The following is a 14,120-nucleotide window of genomic DNA, read 5'->3' as shown; positions in this document are numbered from 1 at the left end:
TTATCACAACGCTCTGTTTCAGGAGGTTGCTCTGTCACAGCCTCCACAACGCTCTCGACAACGGTCTCGACATGTTCAATACTCCCCCTGTCGAGCACAATCTCAGTCTGGGGTGTCTCATCATCGTTTCCAAACTCCATTACAATCGGAACATGACCTGTCTCGTCTCTCTCTGCTGTATACGGAAACACTGTCTCGTCAAACACCACGTCTCTAGAGACAAAAAACTCTTTCTTATCCATATCAAAGAGCTTCCAACCCTTTTTTCCAAATGGATATCCAACAAAGATACACTTCCTACTTCTTGCTCCAAACTTATCTTTGTCCCTTCTTACTTGATGAGCAAAGCACAAACATCCAAACAATTTAATGTTATTATACTCAGGTTGCTTACCATACAAACACTCATACGGCGTCTTTCCTTGAAGTAACCTTGATGGAGTCCTGTTAATAAGATGTGCTGCAGCCAACACGCTCTCCCCCCAGAAACTAACGGGTAGGTTCGCCTGAAACAATAGCGACCTCGCAACGTTCAAGATATGGCGATGCTTCCTCTCTACCCTGCCATTTTGTTGTGGCGTGTTTACACACGATGTCTGATGCAGAATCCCCTGCTCCGCAAAGTATTTCGTCAGACACACAAACTCTGTTCCATTATCACTTCTCACCATTTTCACACTTCTACCAAATTGTCGACTAGCAAGGGAAATGAAGTTTGGGAGGACTGTTTTCACCTCACTCTTCTCAAGAAGGAGATGTATCCATACAGCCCTTGAGTAGTCGTCGACAATAGTGAGAAAATAAACTGCGCCACATGAAGAGGAGACTCGATATGGACCCCATAGATCAATATGTATCAAATCAAATGAACCCAAACTTTTATTAGAACTTTCGGAAAACAACTCTCTAGTCTGCTTAGACTGAAAACAAATATCACATCCACCAAATTTGGTTGAGACGTCCTTAACACCAGAAATAAAAGGTAAATAACTCAAAACACCAAATGCGGGATGTCCCAGCCGACGATGCCACAAAGTCTGATCTGCCGACGCCTTGACTCGATGACCTCTCGTGACTGTCACATCTCGATAAACATAAACACCATCCTTCACTTCACCGGCTCCAATCAGAGTCTTCGTAAAACGGTCCTGCAATACACATAGAGTGTCAGTAAACATCGCAAGACATCCAGTTTGCCGAAGTAACTTCGCAACTGAAAGTAAAGTACAGTTCAAATTTCGAACGTAGAGAACATTCAACAACGTGAGATTCTCTGATAACTTCAAGCTACCACACTTCGTTGCCATAGTATAACTACCATCTGCAAAGCTTACAGTACTAGGTATCACACTGTGAACCTCACTAAGCAAAGTAATATCTCCAGTCATGTGATGTGAAGCTCCAGTATCGATAATAACTTCACCTGTTTGCACATTACCGTTCAATTTGTCAGGTATTGGAGACTGCTTCTGGCGCTCCAGGAACGATGCAAGCGACGCCCATTGCTCAGAACTTAGCGGTGGAAACCCTGAGGTCTGACTGTTCGCATTAGTAGAAGCTGCGGTCCCCTGCATTGCATTGGCTCTGGAGCTGTTAGTTCTCCCTCGGCCTCTGCCTCTGCCACCTCGTCCACCTGACTGATTACGCTCGTTAAACCACTCCGGGAAACCAATGAGCTGCCAGCACTCCTTCTTCTCATGACCAGATCGTCCGCAGTGATCACACACAACACCACTACGTCCTCGCGCCACAGCCGCCATGATACCTCCTTGTGAAGACTCATCACCTCCTACTTTCATATTGAACCCGACTGGCGCTTCTTTAGTCTCAACACGAGACACACCGAGTCTGTTCTCCTCTCGTACAACACGTTGATACACCGTGTTGAGATCGGGCAGCGTCTCTGATCCGATAAGAGTCGTAACAACATTACCGTATCTTGCTTCATCCAACCCCATAAGAAACTGGTGTACCTTTTCTTCTTCATACTCCTTGGCATACACGTCTGATGCTGCACAAGTACACAATGGAAGAGGTTTACAACACAACAGCTCTTCCCACTTCTTAGATAACTTCCCAAAGTACTCCATCACACTAGACCCTTCCTGCTTACATGCAGCCAACTCAGACTTGAGTTGATGAACCCGAACTCCACTTCCCACGGAGAAGCGCTTCTTAAGCTCGTTCCACATCTTGCACGCATCAGGAGAGAACGGAACCGTTGATCGTATGGTAGGCGAGATTGACGCCCTAATCCACCCTACTATCATCGAGTTTGCTGTTCTCCACATCTCTGTCTCCACCGGATTCTCCTGTTCGTCAGGAAACTTCAAACTACCATTGATGAACCCGAACTTTCGTTTGGCTCTAAGTGCATTCTCCAATTCTGAAGACCATTCAGAATAGTTCTCTCCCGTCAAGATCACAGGCGTAATACACGTTCCTGGATTATCAGCGGGGGCGAGATAATAAGGAGATGTCGTCCCTTCAGTCACAGACTTCGACGAACTCACGATTGCTGTCTTCTCTCCACTCATCTTCTATCTCTCGTTAAAAATACTGAGTTTGCCCTTCGATTGGCTCTGATACCATGTAAACAAGAGATATGGTGAAAAGATCTTATTATACTTCTCTGTCACTTACGTGACTTATATACACTTTACATGATAAGCTTGAATCACAACAGAGAATCTTCTCATATCTAACTATCCTTATCTTTACAACCGAACTTATCCAATATACATTTACGTACGTCGGTCTAGAACTATCTAGACCCTTCCTTAACAGTTTTTTTTATTAACGAATGAAACAGTGACAGGTGGCCAGCACCCGACTTGGACATTCTCTCTTTTCGACTCCTCTCTCCCCCCGCCCCGAGGGTCTGTTCCCGTGCTGCTCATTCTTCTATAGCTCGGCTTGCCCTGGCTTCAATCAGTACGCAACCTAACTAGTAACTACGGCCTTTAGTGGCTTATCATCAGATTAGTCGTGCTTGCCTCGTTTGCTGTTTTCTTCTTCTTCTTTTTTTGGAACCGTTATTATTTTTAATAGCAATTTATTATGTGTGTCATAATATTAAAAAGAAATTTGATGTTTCTACCTTTTTTTAAAATAAATTTTTAATTTTCTTTATTATAAACGACTTTGGTTTTAATTACATTTTATATTATATTAATATATTATTGGAAAAGAAAATGTTTGGTAGGAGGTCGAACTATTGGTCAATAGTCAATACCACCAATCAACTCCTTCTACCCAAAAAAATGGACGTTATAAACATGTTTTGTTAAATTACTATTTACATTATATAATATTGACCCAGTAGCCAAGTAGACTTACATAACATAAACAACTTTATGGTCATTTTCTTCTATAAATTTACGTATAGTTAATTAACATCTTAAAGGAAGCAAACACCGCTTATACTGAACAATTTTTATGCAAAATGAAACATTTTCAGCAATTGAATGTCTTTTGTAACTTTGTCTTTTGGTGGTTCCAATTCGATATATGTAGGTTTGATTGACTAACATGCTATCAGGTTTCGATATCAGACATTTGTTGGTTATGTTTTTCTCACTTTGAACTGTGAGATAACAAACTAAGTTCTACATTGAAGAATTAGACAAAGAGTGTCTAATATATAAAAAGATGTTCAACTCTAATAGTACGAGGCCTTTTGGGATGAAAACCAAAAATAAATCCATGCGGGCTTGCCAATTAGCCCCAAAGTAGACAATATCGTACTAATCAGATAATAAAGAGTTGGACATGGGCTGTACAATCCCAACAATTGGTATCAGAGCTGTTGACGAGAAATCTGCAAGAAGACCGAAGTACCCTTCGAGAGATGAATGGTATCCTATGAGTTAGGAATAAGAGGTGTGTGGCAGAAATCAAATCAGAAGATCTTGGAAGTCAGTTGTGGGACACAAGATGAATGTGATCCTTAGTTTGAGGGGGAGAATGTGAGATAACAAACTAAGTCTCACATTGGAGAATTAGATAATGAGTGTCTAATATATAAAGAGATGTCCAACTCTAATAGTACGAGGCCTTTTGGGATGGAAACCAAAAGTAAATCCATGCGGGCTTGCCAATTAGGCCCAAAATGGATGATATCGTACTAATCGGATAATAAAGAGTTGGACATGGGCTGTACAATCCCAACATGAACTAGTATCTATGTACAATTACATTTATAAATTTGATATTATAAAATTATGATATGTTAGAAGTTTGGGATATGATGATGTTTCATTGATCTACATTGATACAAATCCAATTCATAAATGGGCATCATTCTGAATTTGTATCAATGTATCAATGTTATTAAACTCCAGAGAAACATTCTAAATTTAAATTTTCATGAGTGACTAAATTTGTATCAATGTTATTTAACCTCTCTTTCATGGTACATGGACATCTTTCTAATTTTATATCAAATAATTTTGTAAAACTTCGTGTAATCCCTAAATTAGTCGACTAACCATTAGTCGACTAATTCTGTCTAATTTTAGAGAAACATAGACAACAAAGGTTTTAAGCCTCTTTGACCATCATCATATGTTAGTTTAGGATGCAACTATGCATTAAAACAATAATGTTATATTTTTGATTTTTTTCAAAATCTATGTATAAACCCATACGAAATATTGAGTTTTACGTTAAACGCTCTATATACTGAAGCCTAAATTTTTTAGCATTGTTTTAAAAATTTTAACCACATTATACATTTGTATTAATGTATGTTAAACTCTCTTTCATAGTATACGGGAATCGTTATAATTTTTTTTTATCAATTTATTTAGTAAAACTTCATAATACTCCCTAAATAGATGGAATAACCACTGTAGAATCGCCATTTTCTAGGAAAACGGAGACAACAAAGGCTCTAAACCTCTTTGAACATCATCATATGTTAGTGAAGCATGCAACTATGCATTAAAACAATATTGTCAGTTTTTTTTTAAGTTTCTCAAAATCTGTGCGTTAACTACAAAAATATTGAGTTTTTGGTAAATGTTTTATATACTAAAGCCTATAATCTTTAGCGTTATTATAAAATTTGTAACCACATTCTAAATTTGTATTTATGTTATCTAAACTCTCTTTCATGGCATATAAGCATCTTTCTATTTTTATATAAATTAATTTTGTAAAACTTCATGTAATCCCTAAATTAGTGGACTAACCATTATAAAATCATTATTTTTTAGAAAAACATAGCCGACAAATGTTCCAAGCTTCTTTGATCATCATCATATGTTAGTTTAGGATGAAACTATGCATTAAAACAATATTGTTAAATTTTGAAAAAATTTCAAAATCTATGGCTTCGAATGTTACGAACCGCCCTGCCCCGCCCCGCACCGCAGTTAACAGTAACAAAAATCTCTACATATACCATATATCTATACGTTTTTATAACTGTTAAAACCGCACCGCAGTTAAACCGCTTGTCCCGCACCGCTCAAAACGCAGTTACCATTCGGAGCCTATGTATAAATCCATGCGAAATATTGAGTTTTACGTTAAACGCTGTATATACTGAAGCCTAAACATTTTAGTGTTGTTATAAAATTTCTAATCATATTATACATTTGTATTAATGTATGTTAAACTCTCTTTCATGGTATATGAGAATCCTTATAATTTTTTTATCAATTTATTTAGTAAAACTTCATAATACTCCCTAAATAGGTGGAATAACCACCGTAAAAGCGCCATTTTCTTGAAAAACGGAGACAACAAAGGCTCCAAACCTCTTTGAACATCATCATATGTTAATGCAGGATGCAACTATGCATTAAAAAAATATTGTCAAATTTTTTGAAATTTTCTCCAAATCTATGTGTTAACCCCTACAAAAATATTGAGTTTTTGGTAAATGCTTTATATACGGAAGCCTATAATTTTTGCGTTATTTTAAAATTTGCAACCACATTTTAAATTTGTATCAATGTTATTTAAACTCTATTTCAAGGTACATGACCATCTTTCTAATTTTATATCAATTAGTTCTGTAAAACTTCATGTAATCACTAAATTAGTAGACTAACCATTATAAAATCGTTATTTTCTACAGAAACATGGACAACAAAGGTTTCAAGCCTCTTTGACTATCATCATATGTTAGTTTAGGATGCAACTATGCATAATTTTTTTTTTTTTTTTTTTTTTTTTCAAAATCTAAGTATAAACCCATGCGAAATACTGAGTTTTACGATAAACGTTGTATATACTGAAGCCGAAACATTTTCGTGTTGTTTTAAAATTTCTAACCATATAATACATTTGTATTAATGTATGTTAAACTTTCTTTCATGGTATATGGGAATCGTTATAATTTTTTATCAATTTATTTAGTAAAACTTCATAATACTGCCTAAATAGGTGGATAACCTTTGTAAAATCGCCATTTTCTTGAAAAATGGAGACAACAAAGCATTCAAACCTCTTTGAACATCATCATATGTTAGTGCATGATGAAACTATGCATTAAAACAATATTGTCAATTTATTTGAAATTTTCTCAAAATCTATGTGTTAACCTTACGAAAATATTAAGTTTTTGGTAAATGTTTTATATATCGAAGCCTATAATCTTTAGCGTTATTTTAAAATTTGTAACCACATTCTAAATTTGTATCAATGTTATTTAAACTCTCTTTCATGGTACATGGACATCTTTCTAATTTTTTAACAATTAATTTAGTAAAACTTCATAATACTCCCTAAATAGGTGGAATAACCACTGTAGAATCGCCATTTTCTTGAAAAACGGAGACAACAAAGGCTCCAAACGTCTTTGAACATCATCATATGTTAGTGAAGGATGCAACTACGCATTAAAATAATATTATCAATTTTTTTTTGAAATTTTCTCAAAATCTATGTGTTAACCCCTACGAAAATATTGAGTTTTTGGTAAATGCTTTATACACTGAATCCTAAATTTTTTAGTTATGTTTTAAAATTTCTTCCCACATTCTACATTTTTATTTAATTTATGTTAACCTCTTTCATGGTACATGGACATCTTTCTAATTTTTTATTAAATAATTTAGTAAAACTTCATAATACTCCCTAAATAGGTGAAATAACCATTATAGAATAGCCATTTTTTTTGAAAAAACGGAGACAACAAAAGTTCCAAACCTCTTTAAACATCATCACATGTTAGTGAATTATGCAATTATGCATTTAAAAAATATTGTTAATTTTTTTGAAATTTTCTTAAAATCTACTTGTTAACCCCTACGAAAATATTGAGTTTTGCGGTAAATGCTTTATATACTGAAGCCTATAATCTTTGGCAAAAATTTAAAATTTGTAACCACATTTTAAATTTGTATCAATGTTATTTAAACTCTCTTTCATGGTACATAGGCATCTTTCTAATTTTTTATCAATTAAAATAGTAAAACTTCTTACTACTCCCTAAATAGGTGGAATAACCATTGTAGAATCGTCATTTTCTTGAAAAACGGAGACAACAAAGGCTCCAAACCTCTTTAAACATCATCATATGTTAGTGAAAGATGCAACAATGCATTAAAACAATAATTTCAATTTTTTTGAAATTTTTTCAAAATCTATGTGTTAACCCTACGAAAATATTGAGTTTTTGGTAAACGCTCTATATACTGAATCCTAAATTTTTTAGTGTTGTTTTAAAATTTCTACCCACATTCTACTTTTGTATTAATGTATGTTAAACTCTTTTTCATGGTACATGGACATCTTTCTAATTTTTTATCAATTAATTTAGTATAATACTCCCTAAATAGTTGAAAAAACCACTATAGAATCGCTATTTTCTTGAAAAACAGAGACAACAAAGACTTCAAACCTCTTTGAAAGTCATCATATGTTAGTGAATGATGCAACTATGCATTAAAACAATAATGTCAATTTTTTTGAAATTTTCTCAAAATCTACGTATACCCCTATAAAAATATTGAGTTTTTGATAAACACTCTATATAATGAATCCTAAACTTTTTAGTGTTGTTTTAAAATTTCTACCCACATTCTACTTCTGTATTAATGTCGGTTAAACTCTTTTTCATGGTACATGAGCATCTTTCTAATTTTTTTATCAATTAATTTAGTAAAACTTCATAATACTCCCTAAATAGGTGGAATAACCACTATAGAATTGCTATTTTCTTGAAAAACAGAGACAACAAAGGCTCCAAACCTCTTTGAACATCATCGTATGTTTGTGAATGATGCAACTATGCATTAAAACAATAATGTCAATAATTTTTTCAAAACCCCTACGAAAATATTGAGATTTTTGGTAAACACTCTATATACTGAATCCTAAACTTTTTAGTGTTGTTTTAAAATTTCTAACCACATTCTAAATTTTTAGTAATGTATGTCAAACTCTTTTTCATGGTACATGGCATCTTTCTATTTTTTTATCAATTAATTTAGAAAAACTTCATAATACTCCCTAAATAGGTGGAATAGCCATTGTAGAATCACCATTTCTTGAAAAACGGAGACAACAAAGGCTCCAAACCTCTTTGAACATCATCATATGTTAGTGAAGGATACAACTATGCATTAAAACAATATTGTCAATTTTTTTGAAATTTTCTCAAAATCTATGGGTTTAATCCCTACAAAAATATTGAGTTTTTGGTAAACGCTCTATATACTGAATCCTAAACTTTTTAGTGTTGCTTTGACTTTTCAAACCACATTCTACATTTATATTAATGTCTGTTAAACTCTTTTTCATGGTACATGGGCATCTTTCTAATTTTTTAACAATTAATTTAGTAAAACTTCATAATACTCACTAAATAGGTGGAATAACAACTGTAGAATCGCCATTTTCTTGAAAAAAGGAGACAACAAATGCTCCAAACCCCTTTAAACATCATCATATGTTAGTGAATGCTTTAACTATGCATTAAAACAATAATGTCAATTTTTTTGAAATTTTCTCAAAATCTATGTGTTAACCTCTACAAAAATATTGAGTTTTTGGTAAACACTCTATATACAGAATCATAAACTTTTTAGTGTTGTTTTAAAATTTCAACCCACATTCTACATTTGTATCAATGTTATTTTAACTCTCTTTCATGGTACATGAGCATCTTTCTATTTTTTTGTCAATTAATTTGGTACAACTTCATAATACTTCCTAAATAGGTGGAATAACCATTGTAGAATCGCCATTTTCTTGAAAAACGGAGACATCAAAGGCTCTAAACCTCTTTGAACATCATCATATGTTAGTGAAGGATACAACTATGTATTAAAACAATATTGTCAAATTTTTTGAAAATTTCTCAAAATAACCCCTACGAAAATATTGAGTTTTTGGTAAATGCTCTATATACTGAATCCTAAATTTTTTAGTGTTGTTTTGACTTTTCAAACCACATTCTACATTTATATTAATGTCTGTTAAACTCTTTTTCACGGCACATAGGCATCTTTCTAATTTTTATCAATTAATTAAGTAAAACTTCATAATATTCATTAAATAGGTGAAATAACCACTGTAGAATCGCTATTTTCTTGAAAAACGGAGACAACAAAGGCTTCAAACCCCTTTGAACATCATCATATGTTAGTGAATGATGCAACTATGCATTAAAACAATAATGTCAATTTTTTTGAAATTTTCTCAAAATCTACGTGTTAACCCCTACGAAAATATTGAGTTTTTGGTAAACACTCTATATACTGAATCTTAAACTTTTTAGTGTTGTTTTAAAATTTCTACCCACATTCTACTTCTGTATTAATGTATGTGAAACTCTTTTTCATGGTACGTAGGCATCTTTTTAATTTTTTATCAATTAATTTAGTATAATACTCACTAAATAGGTGGAATATCCACTACAGAATCACTATTTTCTTGAAAAACAGAGACAACAAAAGCTTCAAACCTCTTTGAACATCATCATATGTTACTAAATAATGCAACTATGCATTAAAACAGTAATATCAAAAAATTTGAAATTTTCTCAAAATTTATGTGTTAAACCCCTACGAAAATTTTGAGTTTTTGGTAAACGTTATATATACTGAATCTTAAACAATTTAGTGTTGTTTTAAAATTTCAAACCACATTCTACGTTTATATTAATGCATGTTAAATTCTTTTTAATGGTACATGGACATCTTACAAATTTTCAATAAACTTAGTAAAACTTCATGATACTCTTTAACAAGGTGGAATAACCACTATAGAATCGCCATTTTCTTGAAAAACGGAGACAACAAAGGCTCCAAACCTCTTTGAAACTCATCATATATTAGTGAATGATGCAACTATGCAGTAAAACAATAATGTCAGTTTTTTTGAAATTTTCTCAAAATCTATGTGTTAACCTCTACGAAAATATTGAGTTTTTGGTAAACGATCTATATACTGAATCATAAACTTTTTAGTGTTGTTTTAAAATTTCTACCCACATTCTATATTTGTATCAAGGTTATTTAAACTCTCTTTCATGGTACATGAGCATCTTTCTAATTTTTTGTCAATTAATTTAGTAAAACTTCATAATATTCCCTAAATAGGTGGAATAACCATTGTAGAATCGCCATTTTCTTGAAAAACGGACACATCAAAGGCTCCAAACCTCTTTGAACATCATCATATGTTAGTGAAGGATGCAACTATGTATTAAAACAATATTGCCAAATGTTTTGAAAATTTCTCAAAATCTATGGGTTAACCCCTACGAAAATATTGAGTTTTTGGTAAACGCTCTATATACTGAATCCTAAATTTTTTAGTTATGTTTTGACTTTTCAAACCACATTCTACATTTATATTAATGTCTGTTAAACTCTTTTTCATGGCACATAGGCATCTTTCTAATTTTTTATCAATTAATTAAGTAAAACTTCATAATACTCACTAAATAGGTGAAATAACCACTGTAGAATCGCCATTTTCTTGAAAAACGGAGACAACAAAAGCTTCAAACCGCTTTGAACATCATCATATGTTAGTGAATGATGCAACTATGCATTAAAACAATAATGTCAATTTTTTTGAAATTTTCTCAAAATCTACGTGTTAACCCCTACGAAAATATTGAGTTTTTGGTAAACACTCTATATACTGAATCCTAAACTTTTTAGTGTTGTTTTAAAATTTCTACTCACATTCTACTTCTGTATGAATGTATGTGAAACTCTTTTTCATGGTACATAGGCATCTTTTTAATTTTTTATCAATTAATTTAGTATAATACTCACTAAATAGGTGGAATAACCACTACAGAATCGCTATTTTCTAGAAAAACAGAGACAACAAAAGCTTCAAACCTCTTTGAACATTATAATATGTTACTAAATAATGCAACTATGCATTAAAACAGCCATGTTCAAAACTTTGAAATTTTCTCAAAATCTACGTGTTAAACCCCTACGAAAATATTGAGTTTTTGGTAAACGTTATATATACTGAATCTTAAACAATTTAGTGTTGTTTAAAAATTTTAAACCACATTCTACGTTTATATTAATGCCTGTTAAATTCTTTTTAATGGTACATGGACATCATACAAATTTTCAACAAACTTAGTAAAACTTCATGATCCTCTTTAACAAGGTGGAATAACCACTATAGAATCGCCATTTTCTTGAAAAACGGAGACAACAAAGGCTCCAAACCTCTTTGAACATCATTATATGTTAGTGAAGGATACAACTATGTATTAAAACAATATTGTCAAATTTTTTGAATATTTCTCAAAATCTATGGGTTAACCCCTACGAAAATATTGAGTTTTTGGTAAACGCTCTATATACAGAATCCCAAATTTTTTAGTGTTGTTTTGACTTTTCAAACCACATTCTACATTTATATTAATGTCTGTTAAACTTTTTTTCATGGCATATAGGCATCTTTCTAATTTTTTATCAATTAATTAAGTAAAACTTCATAATACTCACTAAATATGTGGAATAACCATTGTAGAATCGCCATTTTCTTGAAAAACAGAGACAACAAAGGTTTCAAACCCTTTTGAATATCATCATATGTTTGCGAATGATGCAACGATGCATTAAAACAAAAATGTCAATTTTTTTGAAATTTTCTCAAAATCTACGTATTAACCCCTACGAAAATATTGAGTTTTTTATAAACACTCTATATAATGAATCCTAAACTTTTTAGTGTTGTTTTAAAATTTCTACCCACATTCTACTTCTATATTAATGTATGTTAAACTATTTTTCATGGTACATGGGTATATTTCTAATTTTTTTATCAATTAATTTAGTAAAACTTCATAATACTCCCTAAATAGGTGGAATAACCACTATAGAATTGCTATTTTCTTGAAAAACAGAGACAACAAAGGCTTCAAACCTCTTTGAACATCATCATATGTTAGTGAATGATACAACTATGTATTAAAACAATATTGTCAAAAATTTTGAAATTTTCTCAAAATATATTTGTACCCCTACGAAAATATTGAGTTTTTGGTAAACGCTCTATATACTGAATCCTAAATTTTTTAGTGTTGTTTTGACTTTTCAAACCACATTCTACATTTATATTAATGTCTGTTAAACTCTTTTTCATGGCACATAGGCATCTTTCTAATTTTTTATCAATCAATTAAGTAAAACTTCATAATACTCACTAAGTAGGTGGAATAACCACTGTAGAATCGCCATTTTCTTGAAAAACGGAGACATCAAAGACTCCAAACCTCTTTGAACATCATCATATGTTAGTGAAGGATACAACTACGTATTAAAACAATATTGTCAAATTTTTTGAAAATTTCTCAAAAGCTATGGGTTACGAAAATATTGAGTTTTTGGTAAACGCTCTATATACTGAATCCTAAATTTTTTAGTGTTGTTTTGACTTTTCAAACCACATTCTACATTTATATTAATGTCTGTTAAACTCTTTTTCATGGCACATAGGCATCTTTCTAATTTTTTATCAATTAATTAAGTAAAACTTCATAATACTCACTAAATAGGTGGAATATCCACTGTAGAATCGCAATTTTCTTGAAAAACGGAGACATCAAAGACTCCAAACCTCTTTGAACATCATCATATGTTAGTGAAGGATACAACTATGTATTAAAAGAATATTGTCAAATTTTTTGAAAATTTCTCAAAATCTATGGGTTATCCCCTACGAAAATATTGAGTTTTTGGTAAATGCTCTATATACTGAATCCTAAATTTTTTAGTGTTGTTTTGACTTTTCAAACCACATTCTACATTTTTATCACTGTTATTTAAAATCTCTTTCATGGTACATGGGCATCTTTCCAATTTTTTGTCAATTAATTTAGTAAAACTTCATAATATTCCCTAAATAGGTAGAATAACCATTGTAGAATTGCTATTTTCTTGAAAAACGGAGACATCAAAGGCTCAAAACCTCATTGAACATCATCATATGTTAGTGAAGGATACAACTATGTATTAAAACAATATTGCCAAATTTTTTGAAAATTTCTCAAAATCTAAGGGTTAACCCCTACGAAAATATTGAGTTTTTGGTAAACGTTCTATATACTGAATCCTAATTTTTTTTAGTGTTGTTTTGACTTTTCAAACCACATTCTACATTTATATTAATGTCTGTTAAACTTTTTTTCAGGGCATATAGGCATCTTTCTAATTTTTTATCAATTAATTAAATAAAACTTCATAATACTCACTAAATATGTGGAATAACCATTGTAGAATCGCAATTTTCTTGAAAAACGGAGACATCAAAGACTCCAAACCTCTTTGAACATCATCATATGTTAGTGAAGGATACAACTATGTATTAAAAGAATATTGTCAAATTTTTTGAAAATTTCTCAAAATCTATGGGTTATCCCCTACGAAAATATTGAGTTTTTGGTAAATGCTCTATATACTGAATCCTAAATTTTTTAGTGTTGTTTTGACTTTTCAAACCACATTCTACATTTTTATCACTGTTATTTAAAATCTCTTTCATGGTACATGGGCATCTTTCCAATTTTTTGTCAATTAATTTAGTAAAACTTCATAATATTCCCTAAATAGGTAGAATAACCATTGTAGAATTGCTATTTTCTTGAAAAACGGAGACATCAAAGGCTCAAAACCTCATTG

This window comes from Brassica napus, chromosome C2 (assembly GCF_020379485.1).
Source record: "Brassica napus cultivar Da-Ae chromosome C2, Da-Ae, whole genome shotgun sequence".
Classification (NCBI taxonomy): domain Eukaryota; kingdom Viridiplantae; phylum Streptophyta; class Magnoliopsida; order Brassicales; family Brassicaceae; genus Brassica; species Brassica napus.
This window is presented reverse-complemented; position numbering follows the sequence as displayed.